General features: G+C 52.3%; 1 non-coding gene across 1 annotated transcript; it reads right to left on the minus strand.

The window, feature by feature from the left end:
* Nucleotides 1–7,049: 7,049 nt before the first annotated feature.
* TRNAL-CAA (transfer RNA leucine (anticodon CAA)) lies at nt 7,050–7,157 on the minus strand. Its single transcript has 2 exons — nt 7,120–7,157; nt 7,050–7,094 (listed from the first exon to the last, which is right to left on the minus strand). It is a non-coding gene; the product is annotated as a tRNA-Leu (tRNA).
* Between the last annotated feature and the right edge of the window lie 13,165 nt (nt 7,158–20,322).

A 20,322-nucleotide genomic window follows, 5' to 3' on the forward strand; every position in this document is an offset into this window, starting at 1 on the left:
GGATTTGAAGGAGGAAGCTGTGGCCATGGGCTGCCTCAGCTGAGAGAAAGTGGTGATGCACATGTGAGCCATGTACCTAATACGGAGATACCCCTAGAGCGGGGGGGTGAGTTGCAGGTCAGTTGTTTCGGTGGGCAGGTTCAGCACTGCACACGCAGAAGGTTCTGGAGTTGGGGTGACAGCTGTGGGGTCTGCTCCTCTGGGCTCTGTGCCTGTGGGTAGGAGAGCAGACAGGGCAGCTGCTGGTGCAAGGCCATGTGCTCTGGGTGAGCTGGGAGCAGCTGAGCAGCTGAGCTCAGGAGCAGGCAGCAGACTGGGGGTCCCTCCATTGGAAGCACATTGCAGCAGGTGGTGATGGTGTTACCCTCTGCCAGGGAACATGGGCCGCGTTAATGTCGTGCTCAGGGCAGTGGGGGTTGGCAGGGTCTAAGGCAACACCCAGCGGGGGCCTCGGACAGTGGGTGAGGGGCAGCAGGCTGAGAGGGAATTCCTAGCCAGGGCTCAGGGCAGAGGGGAATGGGAGACACTCGCACTCATCTTCCTCACCCTGAATTCTCTCTCCAGCCCCCAGGGCAGAGCTCTCGAGCAAAAGACGCCCTGCAGCAAAGCCCTGGGGGGCTCTGAAATGGCCCCTGTCCTGCAACCTGTCCCACCTGGCCATTGTTCTGCACTGATGTGAGGTCACCACCTCCCCACCTCCTTTAACCAATCAGCTACTGCTGTGCGAAAGGCCCTTGTGATGTCACTGCCACAGACACCCCCCAGCTCTGCAGGGCTCATGTCCTGACCCCGGCAGCCCCTTGTGTAAACACACCCGAGGGCTCTGGAGCAAAACAGGCACATAGTAAAAAACCCAACTAATCTGTCTGACTCTCTGTCTGTGTCTGTGTCTGTCTGTCTGTGTCTGTGTCTGTGTCTGTCTGTCTGTGTCTCTCTTCAAAATGTTCTGCCCTGAAGGGATCTTTCTCGTAATTTTTGAACTGTTTCCTTGAACTTTGGGCCCTAGAGGTGTGTCACTGTGCAGCGAAGGGCACAACTCTGGCCCAGTACAAAAAGGGAGAGGGACATTGGTGGCTCTTAGCCAGGAGAGTCAGAGAGGGGAGCTCGTATGCTGGGTGTCCCTAGTCTCTGTGTGGGGCCCAATGGAAAGCGTGCTGCCCTTCCCAGCTGTCACGATTACCTTGAGCTAAAGCTCATCACCAAACTGATTGTCTTGTTAGTCTTTAAAGTGGTGCATTTGTGCGGTTTTGTGCTGTTTGGTTACCTTGAGTTAAGGCCGGTCACTCAAAGGCTGTGAGGTCAAATGCTGCCAGACTCACTTTGCTGGGCATTACCTGTTGGGAGGGCTGGTGAAGATGGCAGAGCAGGTACTTCAACCCGCCGGGATCTACTCTACGGAAACCTCAGCTCTGTTCTCTCTTCTCTTATGCCACAACTGAGTGAGGCAGCGCCTGCTGCAGGGAACCTCTTCCATGGGACAGCTGCCCCTTTCCCCAGCACGGCAGCCCCCACTGCCAGGAACCCCTGCTGTGGGGTGGCTGCTGCATTTCCTGACCCCCGCCCAGTGAGAGCTTTCACAGCCCCTTTTCTCAGCACACACCCCCACCAGGAGATTCTGGAGCCCCCATCCTTTGCTGCCCCTCATCTCTGCTGTTGCACCTCCACCTCTGGTGCCTCTCCGTGGGGCACAGCCCCCCATCACCACAGAGCCTTGACACAGGAGAGCAGCTCCCCTATATCCAGAGATCGGTGTCCGGTATTTGCCACAGAGCATTGTGGTCACTCTCTGGACTTCCTTTTCTACATTGTCCCAGTTTCCCTGTGCTACATCTCTGGGGACTCCAGACTGCCCACCATGAGATGCAACGCACCTCTGCTTAACACCAGCTTCCACATCCTGAGACCTTGAATCTGTCTCAAGGCCACATCCCTCAGTGCCAGGTTGCAACCCTCTCACAGCAGGGTGAAAGTACCTGCTCCTGATGAGAGGCTCCATGTCACAACACTGCTACTTTGGGGTTTCCCAGAGACTTCTTCCACCCAGCTCCCAAAGATCTCAGTTCAGCTCCAGTCTTGTCATTGACATGTTTTTATTTGCCACCGTTCACACAGGCCCGTGTTTCCCAGCTGGTGTTCCGCAAAGTGAAATTAAGGGCTCCCCACTCAGCGGGCAGCAACTTGTCGCTCCAGAGCTGCATGCGGAGTCATTTGCATCTTCGGATTCTTCCACCACTGACTCCTCTGCTGTTCCCTGCCCTGCTGCCGCTGTGTGACTTCTGCGGATCCCTGCACTGCTGTTGTTTGAAGTGGAGTCAGAGGCGTCCTGCATTATCCTGCGTCAGTCCTTCCCTACTTGAGTAGGAGACGCAGAGGTAGAGTCGTCCATCATGTTGGGTGAGGTATCTGGGAGGGTTTCTGGTTGAGAGGGGTTAAGCTTGGGGATCAGGGTGGTCAATGTGGGGCTGAGAGGGGTTAAAGGGTTATTAGGGGTTCTTTAAATTTCTTTTGAAGTTTAAAAGGTTTCCTTGGCCAAATAAAACTGGGTAACACTGACATAGACAATCACACACAGCCGGCCTCCTTTGCCTCCCCTGCCAGCTCCCCCGCCATCACCAAGGGAGCACAGCGCATCCCTTCCAGGTTGGGGGACCCAGGGAATAATACTGGGTCCCATTATACAAAGTTTGCTCACCCTGGTGTAAACCATCAGAACAGCTCTTATGGATCACAGAAAAGGTCCACCAACGCACATAGCCTTATAGTGGCCAGGGCCAGGTACAGCAAAACCCAGCCCCCAGGTACGATTGGGAGCAGAACCTCGGATCTCCAGTTTACAAAACATGCCTAAACCAGCTAAGCCACAGAGCCCATCACCATTGCTAAAACCCAGGCACTGCTGGGAATGGGACCTGGGCTCTTCTGTTTCTAAGAGCTGCGCTTTAACCTGCTATTCCACAGACCGTCAAGTACCAGCGACTCAGCGCTCACTGGTGGCCAACGCCTCCCTCACAATTTCCTTCATTCTTTCCCTGTCCAGTGTGGAACAGCTCAGTTTCCGTAGACTAACTCCGAGCCCACCTACGACATCATCTACCCATTCTCTGTGGGCTCTGCCTCTCCTAGTCGAACCCTCCATTGTGCTAAATACCAGGGTCTTGATTTTTCTTTCCTCCATTCTGCAGATATACTCAGATACCTGTAACTTCCATTGCATAACCTTCTGCAGTAGGTTCTCTTTCAGTTGCTTCTTTCTGTAGAATTCCTCATTGGTGAGCTTCAGCATCCATCCGATTATCAGGATCTTTCCATAACAGCTCCTCTCGAACACCAATATCCTTCTCTTCTCTTCTCCATGTCTCACATCCGTACAACATGCTGTTGAATACACACGTTTTCAAGACACTCAGCTTTGTTCCTAAGATAATCGCTTTGTTTTTTTCAGTTCTTATCCATTGTCTTCAAAATTGCACTTGCTTTCACTATTCGTCACTATTTCATTCTTACAGTCTAGAGCATATATGATGTTACTTCCCAGATATGTGATCTTCTCTACTTCGATCCCATCTACGCTGATCTCCCTTCCAATTTTCTTATCTACATGTATCATTGTTTTTGTATAACAATGTTCATAATCAGTCTGTACCACTTCCCTTCCTTGTTTAGCACCTGCACCATCCTTGTTAGCTTCTCTTCATCATCTTCAAAGAGAACTATATCATCCATGAACCTCAGCTTGTAGATTATCATCCCGTGCAGCTATTCCTTCTACTTTGTCTTTGATCTTGTCCATCACTCTCTCTAGGTGCATGATGAAGATACTTGTTATAAACCAAATTCCCATCCCTCCGCACATTCTTACCACGGCCTTCTCATTGTTGTTGATACCTATCAACAACCGATCAGTCTGCTATCCACTCCCTGTGACTCCAACAGCGCCCAAGTCACTTTCTGATCTATCCTGTCAAATGCCTTTTGAAAATCAACAAAGTGACTGTCGACGTTTTGTGTTTTCATTGAGCTTTCTCTGCTGTCAGTCTTAGTGCCAATATCTGCTATATGGTACTTCTATCTTTCCTGAATCCCCCTTGCGTGTCCATTAGATGTTGTTCTATCTGCGATCTCAGTCTCTCTGTCAGTAGAACCATCAGCACATTGCCTAGATCACTGGTTAGGACAATCATTCTGTGGTTCTTGCACTCCAATGCATTTCCTCTCTTGCGTATTGTCACTAGCGTCAATGTTGTCCATTCCTTAGGTGCCCTCCTTTCTTTCCATGCTGTGTTACCTTGTGGGTGTATTTCCTGACATACTTTCTCTGCCATTTTTGAGCATCTCTCCCATGATCTTACCATTTTCAGGACTTTTGTTCTTCTTTAGTTGTCTCACTGCACTTTCTACTTCCTCCTTTGAAATATTGCAGGAAGCTCTGCTATCTGCCCACACCTGAGTCCCTGCCAGCCCCAACACCTGGGCCTGCCCAGCTTTGCTGGTGTTTGGATCTTGTGAAGCACAGCAGCAAGCTCAACGTATGCTGGGTGGAATCACACAGCTCAGGCAGCTCTGTGAAGGAGTGAGCTCAGCAGCATCTTTCCCGTTCCCAGGTTTTGAATCTCACTGCAGGCGGGAGGGAATGTGGAGAAGTTCTTGGCAAGGTGAAGTCATGTGTGGGGCTCTCTCTGGTTTTGCTTTTGTTTTAAATTGTGAGAAGCGACGACTGCTTCTCCTCCACAGCTGGGTTTGTTTTGCAAGCCTGAGTGCTGCTCAGGGCACAAGAAGTCTCGAGTTGAACTCTGTGATGCTCCCCTCAAACAGTGTGTTTGCTGCTCTCCCTGCCTTCGTGGTCCCTTTCTTTTTCTCCCACACTGTGTGGTTTGGGAACTGTCCCGAGTATGAAGTTTCTTTCTTTCCTCAGGGCTGTGAAGAGAGCATGGAAATGACCTTTGAAAGGTGAACGGAGGCACAGTACTTCTCAGAGCACGGGCTGTGAGTTCAAGCCTGGTTCTGGAGCATGGTCAATGCCTTCCCTTCTGCTGTGGCTGGTTGGCCTAGGGGTATGAGTCTCCCTTTGAGGGTGGGGAGAAGTCCTGGATTCAAGTCCCAGACAAGCCCTTCTTCTGCCTCTGTCCTTGCCAGACTGTTGGGGGGCTTGTGTCCTTGTGCACATTTTTCCTCTGTTCCTTTTCTGAGTGTGATGGAGCAGCCAGTCGCCACTCGGTGGCTCAGCTGAGGCATTAGCTGTGTCAAGATGAGGCCCTGCCAGTGACTACCCACCTCCCGCTCACTGGGGCAGCACCTCTTGCTGGGAGAAGCTGCGACTGCCCAGCTGCTGACTCAGCCTTTGTCTGGGTAACTTGGCTTTTCCTTCCTTCTGAGCAACAGTCCTGCAGTTCCCTGTCACTCCCACAGCGACCCATGGAGCACTCGTGTTCTCCGCCACAGGCCCCAGCTAAGCCACATCCTCAGTGGCTGCTGGTGGAACCCAGGTGCCCCCTCCCTCTGGTTCCAGCCCGGCTGGTACCCTCCACCCAGCAGTTCTGAGCTTTCCCGTCCCAGGTCTCGATGCTCTTTCCTGGACTGCATCCCACACCTCCCTCTTCATTTGGCTTCACTGGCTATGAACCCTCAGCCGTACAAGTGACTGCCTTTCCCAGCAGCCTCTGTGTTACCAGCTCCCATCCCTGCTTACAGATCCATCTGCTCCTGCTGGCAATGAATCTCTCCTCCCTGCCTCTTCCTCCAGGTACGGCCTTGGCCGTGGTTGGGCCCAGTTGCCCACCTCGCAAGCCTGTGTTGGGCAGATGCCCTGGCACAGTTACCTTTTGGTTTCATTCATTCTGAGGACTGTAACTTGTTCTGGTCTCTGAATGTGTTTTGTGGCTCTGACTGTTCAGTTCTTGATCTAGAATCTTTCCTGTGGCCAATCTGAGCAGGCGGGGACATGTCAGGCTGCAGTTCCAGGTAAGAAACCCCTCATCCTCCAGACACTGGCCTCTCTGGGAGCCCCAAGGTAAACTCGTAAATGAGCCTTTTGGGGCAGAAGTCACTCCATGGACCTCTCATCCTTAAGGCCAGTTTCTAACCCCTGGCTGTGGGGCTGGTGTTAGCCTGGCTCACTCATGTCTTGCTTTGGGGGCGTTGGGCCAATGGATGGGGCTCTGCAGCTGGGAACTGTCAGTGACTTTTCTGTGGTGTGTTGGTCCTTTCTGCAGTCCCCACTGTGGTAGGGCATTGCCTCATCCTGGGCTGGGTTCTTTTCTGGGGCTTCCGGCAGCTCTGCCCCCTGCCGGTTGAATGTTTCCTGGTCAGAGGCACAGGCTCCTTCCTGTGCCTGGGGTGGGCCCTCATGCTGCTGGGTGAGCGTGATGAAGCCAAAGTGCTGTGAGCTCCATCTGAACCAAGTGGCCTTTGTGTGTTAGATTCCTGAGCCCCCTGGCTTTGGGCCTGGTTCTCCTGCCCAGCACAGGCCACTGTGAGCAGGGCCCTGCATATCTGTGATGTATAGTACCCTTGTGTGTTCAATGGGAACAGAACCCTGAGCTTTGCAGGCTGGGGACTGATCTCAGCTGAAGGATCGGTTTGCTCAGTGCTGGTACATTTGCAGAGGAAAATGGTAAGTGTTTAAATCTATTTCAAACATCCAGGAAAATCCCCAAAGGTACTGGAGATGAAAATATATTTCCCTTAAGACAACCATCTGTGAAGGAGCACCTGGGACTTCTTCAGCTGCAGTCAAATGCTCCACCACTAAGCTGTACTCTTTACCAGTGGTAAATGATGATAGTTTAGTTATGCTGTAGAGGCAACTTTACCTTTCTCAGAAGGAAGGCGTGTATGCCAGTATCAATAGCCAAGGTATGCAGGGTGCCAACCTCCAAAGAGTCACAGGTGACCAGAAATTGTTTATCTGCAGGTCCCATGGGGAGGGAAGCAGACAGGAGAGTTTGACAGAGTGTGTGTGAGAAAGGGAGTGATGGGGTCAGGTTAATGCCTTTTGCTCTTTCATGTCTTTTTCAGAGCCTCTGGAGGCCAGTTTGGCATGTAGAAAATGATGCCAGGAATGGGATTTGAACCCACGCCTCCAGGGGAGACCAGAACACCCAGGTGAGGGAAAGACAATGCCTTGAGTGTGGCGCCTTAGACCACTCGGCCATCCTGACACAGCTGTAGACAATGCTCTCTCCACACTAGTTTTGCTTTGTACTTTATGAGTCAGGCAGGCTCAACTCTTTCTGTACTCATCTGGAGCACAACTCTTCCAACACCAGTGAGCCATTCTCCAGCACAGCTGGCTTTCATACTTAATAACCCCAATATGACCTAATGCTTGGAGGTACTTTGTCCTTAGCTGAAAAGTAATGGATGAAGAAGGAACAGCCTGTGAAAAAACAGATCAACAGAGCCAGACGTGTGCCACGAAGCCTCTTGCTACAGGACAAGCCCAAGAGACAAACCAACAGAACACCACTAGCCATCACCTACAGTCTGTCCTCAGCTAAAACCTCTACAGCGCATCATCAGGGATTTACAACCCATCCTGGACAATGATCGCGCACTTTCACAGGCCTTGGGAGGCAGACCAGTCCTTGCCCACAGACAACCTGCCAACCTGAAGCAAATCCTAACCAGCAACTATACACCGCACCACAGTCACTCTAACTCAGTGACCCTTCCATGCAACAAACCTCGTTGCCAGTTCTGCCCACATATCTACACCAGCAACACCATTACGGGACCTAACCAGATCAGCCACACCATCGTGGGTTCATTCAGCTGCACATCTACCAATATAATTCATGTAATCATGTGCCAGCAATGCCCCTCTGCTATATACATCGGACAAACTGGACAGACTCTACGTAAAAGAATAAACGCACACAAATCAGACATCAGAAATGGCAATAGACAAAAACCCGTAGGAGAGCACTTCAATCTCCCAGGCCACACAGTAGCAGACTGAAAAGTAGCTATCCTACAGCAAAGAAATTTCAAGACCAGACTCCAAAGAGAAATTTCTGAGCTACAATTCATCTGCAAATTCAACACCCTCAGCTCAGGATGAAACAAAGACTGTGACTGGCTGGCTAAATACAAAAGCAGCTTCCCCTCCCTTGGTGTTCACACCTCCAGATCAACTGCTGGTAGTAAGCCTCATCCTTCCTGACTGAGCTAAGCTTGTTATCCCCAGCCTTGCTCAGGCTTATACCTGGCCCTGCAGATTTCCATGACCAGCATCTGATGAAGTGAGTCTGTGCTCACGAAAGCTCACGCTCAAAACTTTTCTGTTAGTCTATAAGGTGCCACAGGACCCTTCGTTGCTGTTACAGATCCAGACTAACACAGCTACCCGTCTGATACTTAGCTTTTTTAGATAGATCCTAACCTGTTCTTTCCCCACCAAAGGCTGTCCACCTTCATCCCACAATGCATCACTCATCGCATTTGTCCAGGAGCTGTCCTTGTCCGTGAAGAGAGGAGCAAAGAAAGCATTAAGTACTTCAGCTTTCCCTACATCATCTGTCACTGGGTTACCTCCCTCATTCAGTAGAGGCCCCACACCCTCTCTGATCACCTTCTTCTTGCTAACATGACTGTAGAAACTTTTCTCGTTATCCTTCACATTCCTTGCGAGTCACAATTCCAGTTGCGCTTTCCCCTTCCTGATAAATGTCCTATATTCTCAAGCTATACCTTTATGTCCCTCCCAGGACATCTGTCCAAGGTTCCACTTTTTGTAAGCTCCCTTTTTGTGCCAAAGTTTTCCAAGGATTTCCCCAGTAAGCCAGTCTGGTCTCCTGCCATATTTACCTCTCTTGCTGTGCATCAGGACGGTTTCTTTCTGCGCCTTCAATAGAGCTCCTTTAAAATACTGCCAGTTTCCCTGGACTCCTTTTCCCTTCATGGTAGCACCCCAGGGGATTCTGCCCATCCGGTTCTTGAGGGAGTCAAAGTCTGCTTTTCTGAAGTCCGAGGAGTATAATTTACTGCACTCTTTCCTTCCGTATTAGTACAGTAGAAACTCTACTATGCTTCACCCCCAGGGCACCAGGGTGCCAAATAATCAAATGTGCCAGACAGAGAAGTTACCTACCCTGATGTAAACCCAGCCACAGCTGAGCGGTGGGCTTATGTCTTTCTGTAGGTTTTCTCCTACTTCTTTATCTTAACTCATGAGGCTCCAAGCAGATGGGAGAGCTGTCCCACACATGCAGAAAATCTGTCTCCCTGAGTGATGGAGATGAACCATCAACATTTGCCAGAGCCATTGCATATAAACCTGGCAAACCCCTCCCACAGCTGAAATCTGGTGACAAAGGGAAACTGACAGTTGATACTGATATGAGGAGTTTTGTGTCTCATTTCTATAAAAAAGTGCTCATTCATGGTCTACCATATGTATCACATTCAGGGATGAGGTAGCTGCACACTTTGTAAATGTGTGTGTACAGAGGATGTCGGTTACTCTGGGAATTCACAGCCAGGGCCATTATGTGCTTCCTCAGCCAGATATTCATACGCAAGTTCCACCAAGCTCCCCAGTCTCTGCATTTCTGTTAATTGTCTGCAGGCTGCTTTTTGTAAAAGAAAAATGAACCTGTTTGTTCACTCTGGAGGTTTCAGAGAAATGTTGCCCTCCAGCCAGGTGGAGTCGGCAGCAAGAAGGGCTGGGCTCAATGGCTGTGGCCACACTTGGCCAAAACTTCAAAATGGCCATGGCCATGCAAATGGCCATTTCAAAGATTACTAATGAGGCGCTCAATTGAATATTCAGAGCCTCATGAGCATTAGGACACTTCTGGCTGTGGTGCTTCAAAAGCGCCACTTTTGAACGCTCGTAGCTCAGCGCATCTACATGGGGGTCCTTTTTGAAAGGACCCTGCACCTTTCAAAATCCCCTTATTCCTCTCCAAAATGGCTAAACTTTTCTGATCCCGTTGTGTAAATGGCAGCACCCAGGAATCTGAATTCTGAAAACAAATCTCTGTGGGACTTCCTGGTGCTGTGGTGGTTTGTTGAAAATGTCCCTATCTCCAAGGGCTGGGCTTCTTTGCACACAGGTGTGTCTGAATTAGAGCTCTTTATCCTGCTAGATGAGTGAGGCCCGCTGGAGCTAGGCCTCTCGTTGGGCTGACTCACCAACATGCCTGTAACAGGTTGGGGCTCTGGAACTCATCAGACTTTGTGGAGATTGTGCATTGTGGTTGGAATTGAGGGGTGGGAAAGCAAAGTAGTAAGAGCTTCTGTAGTGTAGCTGTTATCTAACTGGCCTACCACACAAAAGGTCTCTGATTCAAAATGAGGCAGAGGTGTTAAAGTTTCCATTATTGTGCATCCCCTTTGTGCCCAGGATGTCTCATCTCCTTCTGCCCCAGCCTGTCCCTCTAATGAGTCCAATTCCTTTGGGACAGAAGATGGTGACATCAGCTGAGCATTCCCTTTGCTGTCAGCATGGGGAAACTACAGAAGTTAAACCAGTCATTTGTAGGAGGCTTGTGGCTTGGACCGCCTGCCCTTGGAGGTTGGCCCCAGGAGACCAGGTCTTTCTGCTGGCCTCCTTTGCTTGAGGTGCTGAAGGAAGAAGTAAGGCAGGAATGGGGCAGAAAAAGGAGGCCAAGAAGAGGAAGACAAGAGGAGAAAAAAATGGGAAGAAGGGGGTTTTTTATTCGGGGGGGTCATTTTGAAGGGCCCCAGCTCCCTGGGCAGTGTGTGTTTTGAATCTGGCACTTTTGAAGCACATGTGGCCACCATTATGCTAATGATGCGCTTCATATTGCTGGAAGCGTCTGTGTAGCATCTTCTGAAAGGAGGAGCTAGAGTGCCCACAGCCAGAGGATCTGCCCTATTGCTGGATTCTCCAAGAAGCACATTGTCCACTCCTCTCAAAGAAGCACCCGCAAGCAGCTGTTTTCTATGACCTAATGGATAGGGAGTCTGATTTCATAGCAGCCAATTGCGGTGGGTTTGTTCAGAGACTTTCTTCTCACCTACCCTGACAAATGGTCTGGCTCCAGCTGAACTTCAGGAAGGAGTCACTGGTTGGTTGTTATCCCTGGATGCTCTCACTGGCCCCTTTACTGTCCTCCACTTGCCAAAGGAAGAGGGTGGTGGATCCAGGCTGATGTGTAAGGCACTTTCCCTCTTCCAAATGGGCACCTGGCTCTTTTCTGAGCCCGTCGAGTGGGAGCAGGGACAGAGGTGCCGAGGGCAGGCCTGGCTTTCCTGCCATCTCCCAACACCAGTCACAGAGCGGCAGCAGCTTCCCTGTGTGCTGGTCAGTGGGAGGCCTTAGGTCGCTGTTTGCTGTGCCAGAGGGTGGAAGTGAAGCAGGTGTGGTCTGTACGGCTGTCTGCAGCCCAGGCATAGGCTTGGTCCTCCCGTCCTGTTGCCTGGCCCTCCGCTGCTCTGTGGCTTTTAAGTCTCTCCTTGGAGCTGTCAGTACCAGCTGCTCACTGCTCCAGGTGCCTGGAGGAGGAAAGGTGTCTGGGCTCCAGCCTGGGGCCCTTCCTCCCTCTCACTTTCCCTGACTTTGGATTCTGGTCCTGGTCCTCCTTCGCTTTCATGCCTGGGGTGGGGGGCAGGGGCAGAGGAACTCCCCCAGCCTCACCCCCCTTTTTGGACATAAATTCGTCTTTTGCTTTATTTCTAAAGAAGTTTGGTAAAAAGATAAACCTCTTAATCTGTTTAATTATTTTTTATTTTTATTACTAATAACTCCTTTCATAGCAATTTTAACAAACCCCCCTTCTGTTGCACACCTAATAGCCTCATGTGAATAATTCAGTATTTAAGGTATTTTGAAGCAAAAAAGAAAAGGCGTTTGCCATCGGGGTGGTTGGCTGGTGGCCCAGGAAATGGTTTGTGTTGAGTGGGCTGGGCCAGGAGTCAGAAAGTTCAACTTTCACTGAGTCAGATAGTCTCAGTGCTCTGTAGAGACAAGGACAGGGGAGGTGACCTACCCCTGGGTGGGTGCTGTGGAACAGTCAGCACCAAATCGTCACCAGGCTCAAGGAGAAATTTGTATATGAATTCTATGCAAGTTCCAGGAGGTTTGTCAGGATGGCTGAGTGGTCTAAGGCACCAGACTTAAGATAACCCTTTCTCAGTAATCTGGTTTCTATTTATAGGTGGGGGTTCAAATCCCACTCCTGACACACCCTTACTTTAGCCTTGTTGTGACCTGGGGGCTGATAGCCCAGCCACAATGGATAGAGGCGAATCAGCATTGCACCCTCAGAGCCCGGGAGGCCAAAAGCATATTGGGGTGCCTGGGCGTATCAATTTTCAGTTCCAGCCAAGGGCAAGTTGAGGCCCTGTGGTCAACAGCCAGCCTGTTAGCCCCCTTGTCTGTATTCTTCAGTCCAGGGTCATGCTGACACTGCACATCTGTGTTTTGAAGCATCAAAAGCCTGGGCTTGAGCTTAGCGCATCTGTGCTGTCAGACACTCTGAGACTGTGCTGTTTCTTTGTGCTTTGTGCTCAGAGGCACCTAAAAGGGGCAGGATAGAGCAGAGCAGGGGGACTCTGTCTGGCTACAGGACCCCACGGGCTACAAGGGGGGAGAGCCACATGGACACCTGCCTCAGGCCCTGTGGCTGGTGCTCCAGACTGGTCTATTGCTCTCAGTGTCAGAGAGGGGACTGTGACATTCAACCCCACAGGCAAGTGTCTGCCCCTTTCCCAGCTGTGCACAGCCCAGCTCATCCCAGCTGCTGGGAGAGACCAGAGCCCCTGAGCCAGCCTTGGGGACAGGCCCTTCCCTCACAGGCAGCTGCCCATGACAGTGGCTGCAGCGGAGCCAGGGCTGCCCCCACCTTATCCGTCTGGCTGGCTGGGGCACTGCACCCCAGCAGTGTTTGGGGCAGCACTTCAGGGGACAGGAGTGAGTGTAGCCCTGTTGGGCCAAACCTGCCCATCCTGTGTCGCTGGCCGACCAGCGAGGTGCAGAAAGGTTCCTGGCAGGGTTGACTTTGGGACTTATGAAAAATTTTCTACTGGAGATGATGAGGTGGCCGAGTGGTGAAGGTGCTGGACTGTAAATCCCCTGTGCTCTGCATGTATTGGTTTGAATCCGATCTTCATTGCCTCTTTCTTTGTTGATTTCGAGCCCTATTGTGGGATGCTACTTCCACCACACCTCAGCCTGCTGCCTCCCAGCTCCTGTGTTGGGCAGACTCCAAGCACAGGACACCTTTGTGAGGCTGAGCTGAGCTCTGGCTGCCAGAGGTGGGGATGGGATGATTTCATTTGCCCTCAAAGTGCCAAGACTGACTCCAGAGTCAGCTGCACTCACCTCTGCTGCCTGGGGCTAAGCAGGCCCCCAAACACAGCCAGGGGTGTAGTTCCCTGGCAAGGAAGTGGCAGCCCTGGCTCAGCTGGGGTCAGGCACAGGTGCAGCTGCCTCTGAGTGAAGAGCTGGTTCCCCAAGGCTTGATGCAGTGCTCTGGTCTCTCCTAGCTCCTTGGCTGGGCAGTGCACAGCTGGGGAAAAAAGCAGATCCTTGCCAAGGGGGAATGAATGTTTCTCTGCCCCTGAGAGCAATAGATGCAGCCACAGGGCCTGGGGCAGGTCTCCATTCAACTGTGCCACCCTGAGCAAGTCCTGAGTTCTTCTGTGCTTCTCAGCAGCTGGACAAAAGCCTCTTTGGGACATATCTCCTGCCCCACAGCTGAAAGGAGGACACAGGAGCTGCTGGGTTCAGCTCCCAGAGGTGCCAGGCTGCTGCCTTCTGCGGCACCTGGTGTTGGCCCTGACAGGACATGGGGCTGGAGGGACCTTTGTTCTGAGCCACTATGGATGTTCTGAAGGTTCACATGCTGGTGACAGGCCCGTGCTCCAGCCCTCCTGGACACTCCTGTCCTTGTGGGAAAGGGGCAGCTCTGGGCTCTCAGCTCAAACCGCACGTGGCGCCTGCCACACTGTGGGGTGGCTCTTGCAGTGCTGCGGAGCCCGGCTTTGTGTGTTGTGTCTGAGACTGGAACCCCCCAGCCCCTCTGGGACAACGACTGCAGCAGGACAGGTCAGTGTCCCGGCCCCAAAGCAGCCAGACCCACTGAAATGCCGGAGAGTCCAGGGAAACCCTGCACTGCCCTGGGCTGTTCTCCCCGGCTAAACCCCCTTTCAGCATTGACCTGAGTGAGACACTGACATGGCCACTTCCCGGCCCCAGCCCTGGGCACTCAGCCACGAGCACTAGCAAATGTTCTACCCCTGGAGCCAATGACCCTCGGAATAAGCCAACGTCCTGACCCTCGCGTCTCATTCCAGAGACCACAAACTCTCTGCAGCTGCCCATGGCTCCTTTCCAGGGGGGCTGGTGAGCTGAACCGGTTATTGTGAGTCTCCTCATGCTCTGATGGTGGGTTCAAGTCCTGGGATGCCTTTTAGCTCATCTTTGCTACGTGTCCTGGCTGCAATGGACAAATAGGCTCTACTATCCCCAGGGGGCTGTGCAGGGTCAGCCTGGGGGGTGGGGTTTATGGGTGTCACTGTTGGCATCACCGTAAGAATTCCAAATGCCTCTGTCCAGGGGTGCTGGTGACTGGCAGGAACCTGCTGTTACCGTTCTTGGCGTCCTCTGTGTTTCTACATCTGTCACCTGCCTGGTCACACAGATTTGCTGAGCGACTTGGGCAGGTGAGATACATGCAACAGGGCTGGTGGTGCCAACGGCACAAGTCTGCCACTTGGGAGCATTTTGATGGATGCTCCATTTTCGGAGAGCAGCCGCAGTGGAGACGTCGTTGTCTCTGGCAGTGGGAGTTTAAACTGTGGCTCTGGGGTAGATTTTTACACTTACTAAACTGTGCTCTGCAGGGGCTGTGCCCCAAGGGGTCTGATCTCTCTGGGTGCCCAGAGCTCACCTCATAAATGAGCCTTTGGGAGAAGGAGTCACTCCCAGGAACTCTCGCCCCTTCAGTCCCTGGGCGAATTACTGACCCATGGCTGTGGGGCTGGCATCAGCCTGGCTCACTCGTGTCTTGCTTAGGTAGCTCTGAGCCAATGTGTAAGACTCAGCAGTTGTGTCTCTTTGGGTGCTTTTCTCTGCTGCATTGGTCCCTTCTGCAGCTCTCTCTCTGGTATGGCTCTGCCTGGCCCTCTGCCCAGCTCTGCCCCCTGCCTGGTGACTATTTACTGCTCAGAGCACAGGCTTGTTCCTGGGCCTGGGTCAGGCCCTGCTGCTGCTGCTGCTGGCTGAGTGTGGCACGGCCTAGGTGTGTCAGCCTGCACCAAGGGAATTTCTGCATCAGACTCCTGAGCCCCCCGGCCGTGGGTCTGGTTCTCCTGCCCAATGCAGCCCATGGCAAGCAGAGCCCTGAGCATGTGCATCACACTGCACTTTTGTGTCATTGATGGGAACAGACACCTGAGCCTCGGAGGCTGGGAACTGAGGCAGCTGAGGGACGGGTTTGCTCCGTGTTCGGACATTTGCAGAGGAAAGTGTGAAGTGTTTAAATCCATTTCAAGCATCCAGTGCAACCCCTCAACATACTGGAGCCAGAGATGAAAATGGATTTCCGTTCAGAAAACCATCCAAACAGGAGCACCTGGGATAGCTTCATCTGCAGTCACGTGTTCCACCACTGAGCCAGGCTCTCTGTGGCTGGACAACAGGGAGAGCTTTGTTACTGTGTAGAGGCCGCTCCACCTTTCCAAGCAGGAACATGCCTATGACTATATGACTGGAAAAGGGATTGTTGGAAATTGTCCAGCCAGACCAGTTTAAAAGGTGTGTGACATTGTGAAAGTCTTTAACCCCAAACTCTACATGGGTTAAATTTCACTGGTACGGGCACGTTCAATGCAGCCCAGCACGTTCCTGCTGAAAACAACACATCATATTGTCACTAGGGCTGACATTTTAGCAGTGTAGAAGCTCTGCTGTCCAGCACCTCAGGGAGCCAGGCCGCTGGATCACCACGTGTGCCAGAGAGAGGAGTTACTGCCACTGACGGCAAACCCAGCAATATCTGATCGATTGGTGGGTGTTCTTCCGTAGGTTGTTTCCTGCTTCTTTGTAACCACTGATCTCGCTCCAAGTGGCTGGGAGAGAACTGCCCCACATATGCCGGAAATCTGCCTCCCTGAGGGGCTGTAGCTCTGTGAGTGGGAGAAGCCAGGTCAGCGGGGCACAAGCTGCATCATGCACAGGGAGAAATAAAGTTTAATCAAACCCTGTTTGTAAAGCCGCTGTGGGTTCAGGAAGGGAAAGGAGCTGGGGAAACGGCTTGTCCTGTAGGCAGCTCGAGATCAGTGAATCAAAACTAAATTTGCGCAAGAGATGGTAGCTCAATGGTCTGGCATTTGATGGTGGCTCCAAAGGCCCTTAGTTCAAATCCAAACCCTCCTCTCCAAAGGTAGTTACTCCTCTCCCTTCCTCAAGCACACTCTGGATTTCTGTTCTTTAAATGGAGCTGAGCCGTCAACATGTGCCTAGTGCCAATGCACATAAACGTCATAAACCCCTCCCTAAACAGGCAGTAGATAGTGACATGAGCAATGTTGGGTCTCGTCTCTATTAAGAGGGGCTCTTCCCAAATCTGTCAAATGCGCCACATTCAGCCCCATGTATCTGTTTGCTTGTAAAGGTGGGTGTAGAGAAGATGTCAATTACTCTGTGAATTCCCAGCCAGAGCTATTGTGTCCTCCCTCAGCCACATACTCCTCTACAATCACCACCAGCCTCTCCAGTCTCTGCTTCTCCCTTAGTTCTCTCCTGGCTGGTTATTTTCAAAGAAAAATGACCCTGTCTCGTCACTGGGGAGTTGCAGCAGGAAGGGTGGAGAGGGACGTCTGGTGAGGAGAGCAGCAGAAGTGGAGCAGGAAGCAGTGTCCTGAGAGGTGACAGAGCTGGAGGGTGGGGAGGAGTGCAGGGTCGCAGCCTGCCAAGTTACATGTGCTCAGAAAGGCCTGAAAGTGCAGGTCCCCTGGTGTAATGGTCAGCACTCAGGGCTCTGAATCCTGCTATCTGAGTTCAAATCTCAGTGGGACCTTTGTGTGGTTCATTGTGAATCTTTGCCAGTCCTGGGCTTTGTTCTCAACAGCTGCCTCCATGTGAGGGCTTCTCCCCCCTGCCTGTTGAATTAGTTCCCCTGCAACTTGATCTCTGTTTGGATGCCCCACTGACATGGGTGTAATGTACAGGGGGCCTCAGAATTGTCCTGGCTGGTTTGAAATACAGGAGGACCTGTGGCTGGTGCTGCAAACTTAACTTTCTTCTGTCAGGGGTGGGGAGTGGGATGTTTAGTCTCTCAGGGCAATTATCTGCCCCTTCCCCAGCTCTGCCCAGTCCTCCTCAGCAGCTGGGAGAGACCAGAGCCCCTGAGTCAGCCTTAGGGACAGGCCCTTCCCTTACAAGCAATTGGCTGTGTCCCTGTCTGCAGCTGAGTCACAGCTGCCCTTTTCCCTGGGCCTGGCTGAGGCACCACATCCCCCAGCTGTGTTTGAGTCCCTGCTCTGCTGAGGTGAGTGTGGCCCTGGGGGGCTGACACAGGGGACAAGCTGGGCCCTCTCAGGGATAGTAAAACCATCCCACCCACCCTCACAGTTAGGACTGGCTCTGGGCTCTGGCCTGTACAGCTCCACTGTCATTGTACAACCATTTACAGTCATATCATTAACTCCACTCGTACTTAAATCCTACTTCTGGGCGCACGCACACACCATGCGGCAGGCACTGTGCCGGGGAAGCTTGGTACGCCTTGCCCTCATGCATTGGCCCAGAACCTCCTAAAGCAAGACATGAGTGAGCCAGGCTAACACCAGCGCCACCGCCATGGGTGAGAAGGGGGCCCTGAGAATGAAGGGACCAGACACCCATGGGGTGACGCCTGCCCCAAAGGGCTTGGGGCTCCCAGGGCTGGGACAGATGCCTGCCAGGCCCCCTGCTGCTCTGCTTGGCCACAAAAAAGAACCTAGATCAAGAACCAAACCCTGAGAGCAAGAAAACACACGCAGAGACTGGAACAAATCAGAGTCCTCAGAATGACCCAAACAAAACGATAAACGTGTGAGGGCATCTGCCCAGCCCAGGCTTGCCTGAGGGCTAGGCCAAGTCACTGCCCAGGCTGCACCTGGAGGAAGAGGCAGGGAGCAGCTTTTGATTGCCAGCAGGAGCAGAAGGGGCTGTAAGGCAGGGATGGAAGTTGGTAACACAGAGGCTCTGAGAAAGACAGTCACTTGTGTGGCTGAGGGTTCAAAGCCAGTAGAGCCAAATGAAGGGGCAGTTGTAGGTGGCAGTCCAGGGAAGGAGCAGTGGGAGCTGGGAGGGAAAAGCCCAGAAGTGCTGAGTGTCGGGTCCCTGCTGGGCTGGAACCTGAGAGAGATGAGCCTGGGTGCCCCCAGCAGCCACTGCTGGAGTAGCACAGATGGGGCCTGTGGCAGGGGACAAGACTGCCAGAGTCGCTGAGGGAGTGACAGAGAATTGAAGGGCCATTAGCCCAAAAGAGGGGAAATATGAAGTTATCCAAAACACACCTGAGTTGCAAGTTGGGCACTGTTGGCTTCTGGCAGGAAGAGGTGCAACCACAGTTGGCAGGAGGGGTATAGTCACTGACAGGGACTGCTCATCCTGGCAGAGCTAATGCCTAGGGTGAGCCATCCAGTGGAAAGCAATTGCTCTGTCACACTGAGCAAATGAACAGAAGAAAAACATGCTCCAGAAGGCTATCTGAGAAAGGCAGAAGAAGGGTTTGCCTGGGACTTAAACCCAGGACACCTTCCAACCTAAGCAAGCGTTATATCCCTAAACCAAGAAGCCCCTTTGAGAAGAAATGTCCTGGATATGCTCCAGGACCAGGTGTGAACAAAGAGCCAATGCTCTGATCAGTATCACACCTAACTTCACCTTTCCAAGGTCATTTCCAAGATCTGTTCACAGATCTGAAGCACGAAACCAACTTCACACTCTGAACAGATCACAAACCACACTGTGTGGGAGAAAAACATTGAGAAGCATGAAGTCAAGGACAGCAGCAAACACACTCTTTGGGAGTAGTATAAGGAAGCTCAACTCAAGACTTCTTGTGCCCCAAGTAACACTTGGCCTTGCAAAACAAACCCAGCTGTGGAGGAAAAACAAACATCTCTTCTCACAATACCTGCACCTGACCTCACCTCCCAAACCGTCCCCACACTCCCTCCTGCCTAGAGTGAGATTCACACACCCTGAGCTGGGTGGACTGGTGGTGCTGGGATTAGTCCTTCCCAGCCCCTTTACCTGCCTGCTCTGCATGACTCTACCCAGCACAAACTGAGCTCGCCCTGGTACCCTACAGGATCCAAACACCAGCAAAGCTGGGCAGGCCCAGGTGTTGGGGCTGACAGGGAGTCAGGTGTGGGTTCTGGGTGTCCTCCGTGCTGCTGGGCCTGTCACCTACCTGCTCTCACAGATTTACTGAGCTACATGGGCAGGTGCTGAACATGCAGCAGGGACGGTTCTCTGAACTGCAGAAGTCTGCAGCTTGCTCTTGTTTTGGTGGATGATCATTCAGAGTCTATCAAATGTCTCACATTCAGCCGCATGGTGTCTCCTCACATTGTACGTGTGTGTGCAGAGAGGATGTCAGTTACTCTGTGAATTCACAGCCAGGGCCATTATCTCCTCCCTCGGCCGGATATTCCTCGACAATCACCACCGACCTTTCCAGTCTCTGCATCTCCGTTACTTGTCTCCAGCTGGTTATTGTAAAAGAAGAATGGCCCTTTCTCGTCACTCTGGGGCGCCAGAGAAATGTGGCCCTGCAGCCAGCTGGAGTCAGCAGCGAGAAGGGCTGGGGTTGATGTCTGGAGGAGGAGAGTGGCAGAGAAGGAGCAGGAAGTGAAGCAGCTGGAGGGAGGCAAGGAGCACAGGGCACCAGCCTGCCAAGAGTCACAGATTTCCAAGAAAAGTCCAGCTGCAGGTCCCCTGGTGTAATGAGCAGGGCTCTGAATTCTGCAACCTGAGGTCAAATCTCAGTGGGACCTCTGAGGGCTGTGATGGTTCACTGCAAATCTCTGGCTCTCCCAGGCCTGTGCTACTCCATCCAGATGCACATTTAGGAGCGGGGCTTAGGCCTTATGTTGGATGAACGAGACAGACGGCAGTTCAGCCTCTGAGAGGTTTGGGTCACTGACATAAATGCAGTGTGTGGGAATGCAGGGGGGACCTTGACTGCTGGAGGGCCTCCATAAAGAGCCAGTGTGGGGCAGACCCCACTCACCTAGGCCATCCCCAAACCAGCATGTGGCCACCACACCCATCTGACACTGTTCCCCTTAAAACTCTGGAGCCTTCACTTTCCATGGCTGGTGCCTCAAACTGCTTGCGTATGTGGGGGGTTAGCTGGT

The sequence above is a fragment of the Carettochelys insculpta genome, chromosome 7 (genome assembly GCF_033958435.1).
Source record: "Carettochelys insculpta isolate YL-2023 chromosome 7, ASM3395843v1, whole genome shotgun sequence".
Lineage (NCBI taxonomy): Eukaryota > Metazoa > Chordata > Testudines > Carettochelyidae > Carettochelys > Carettochelys insculpta.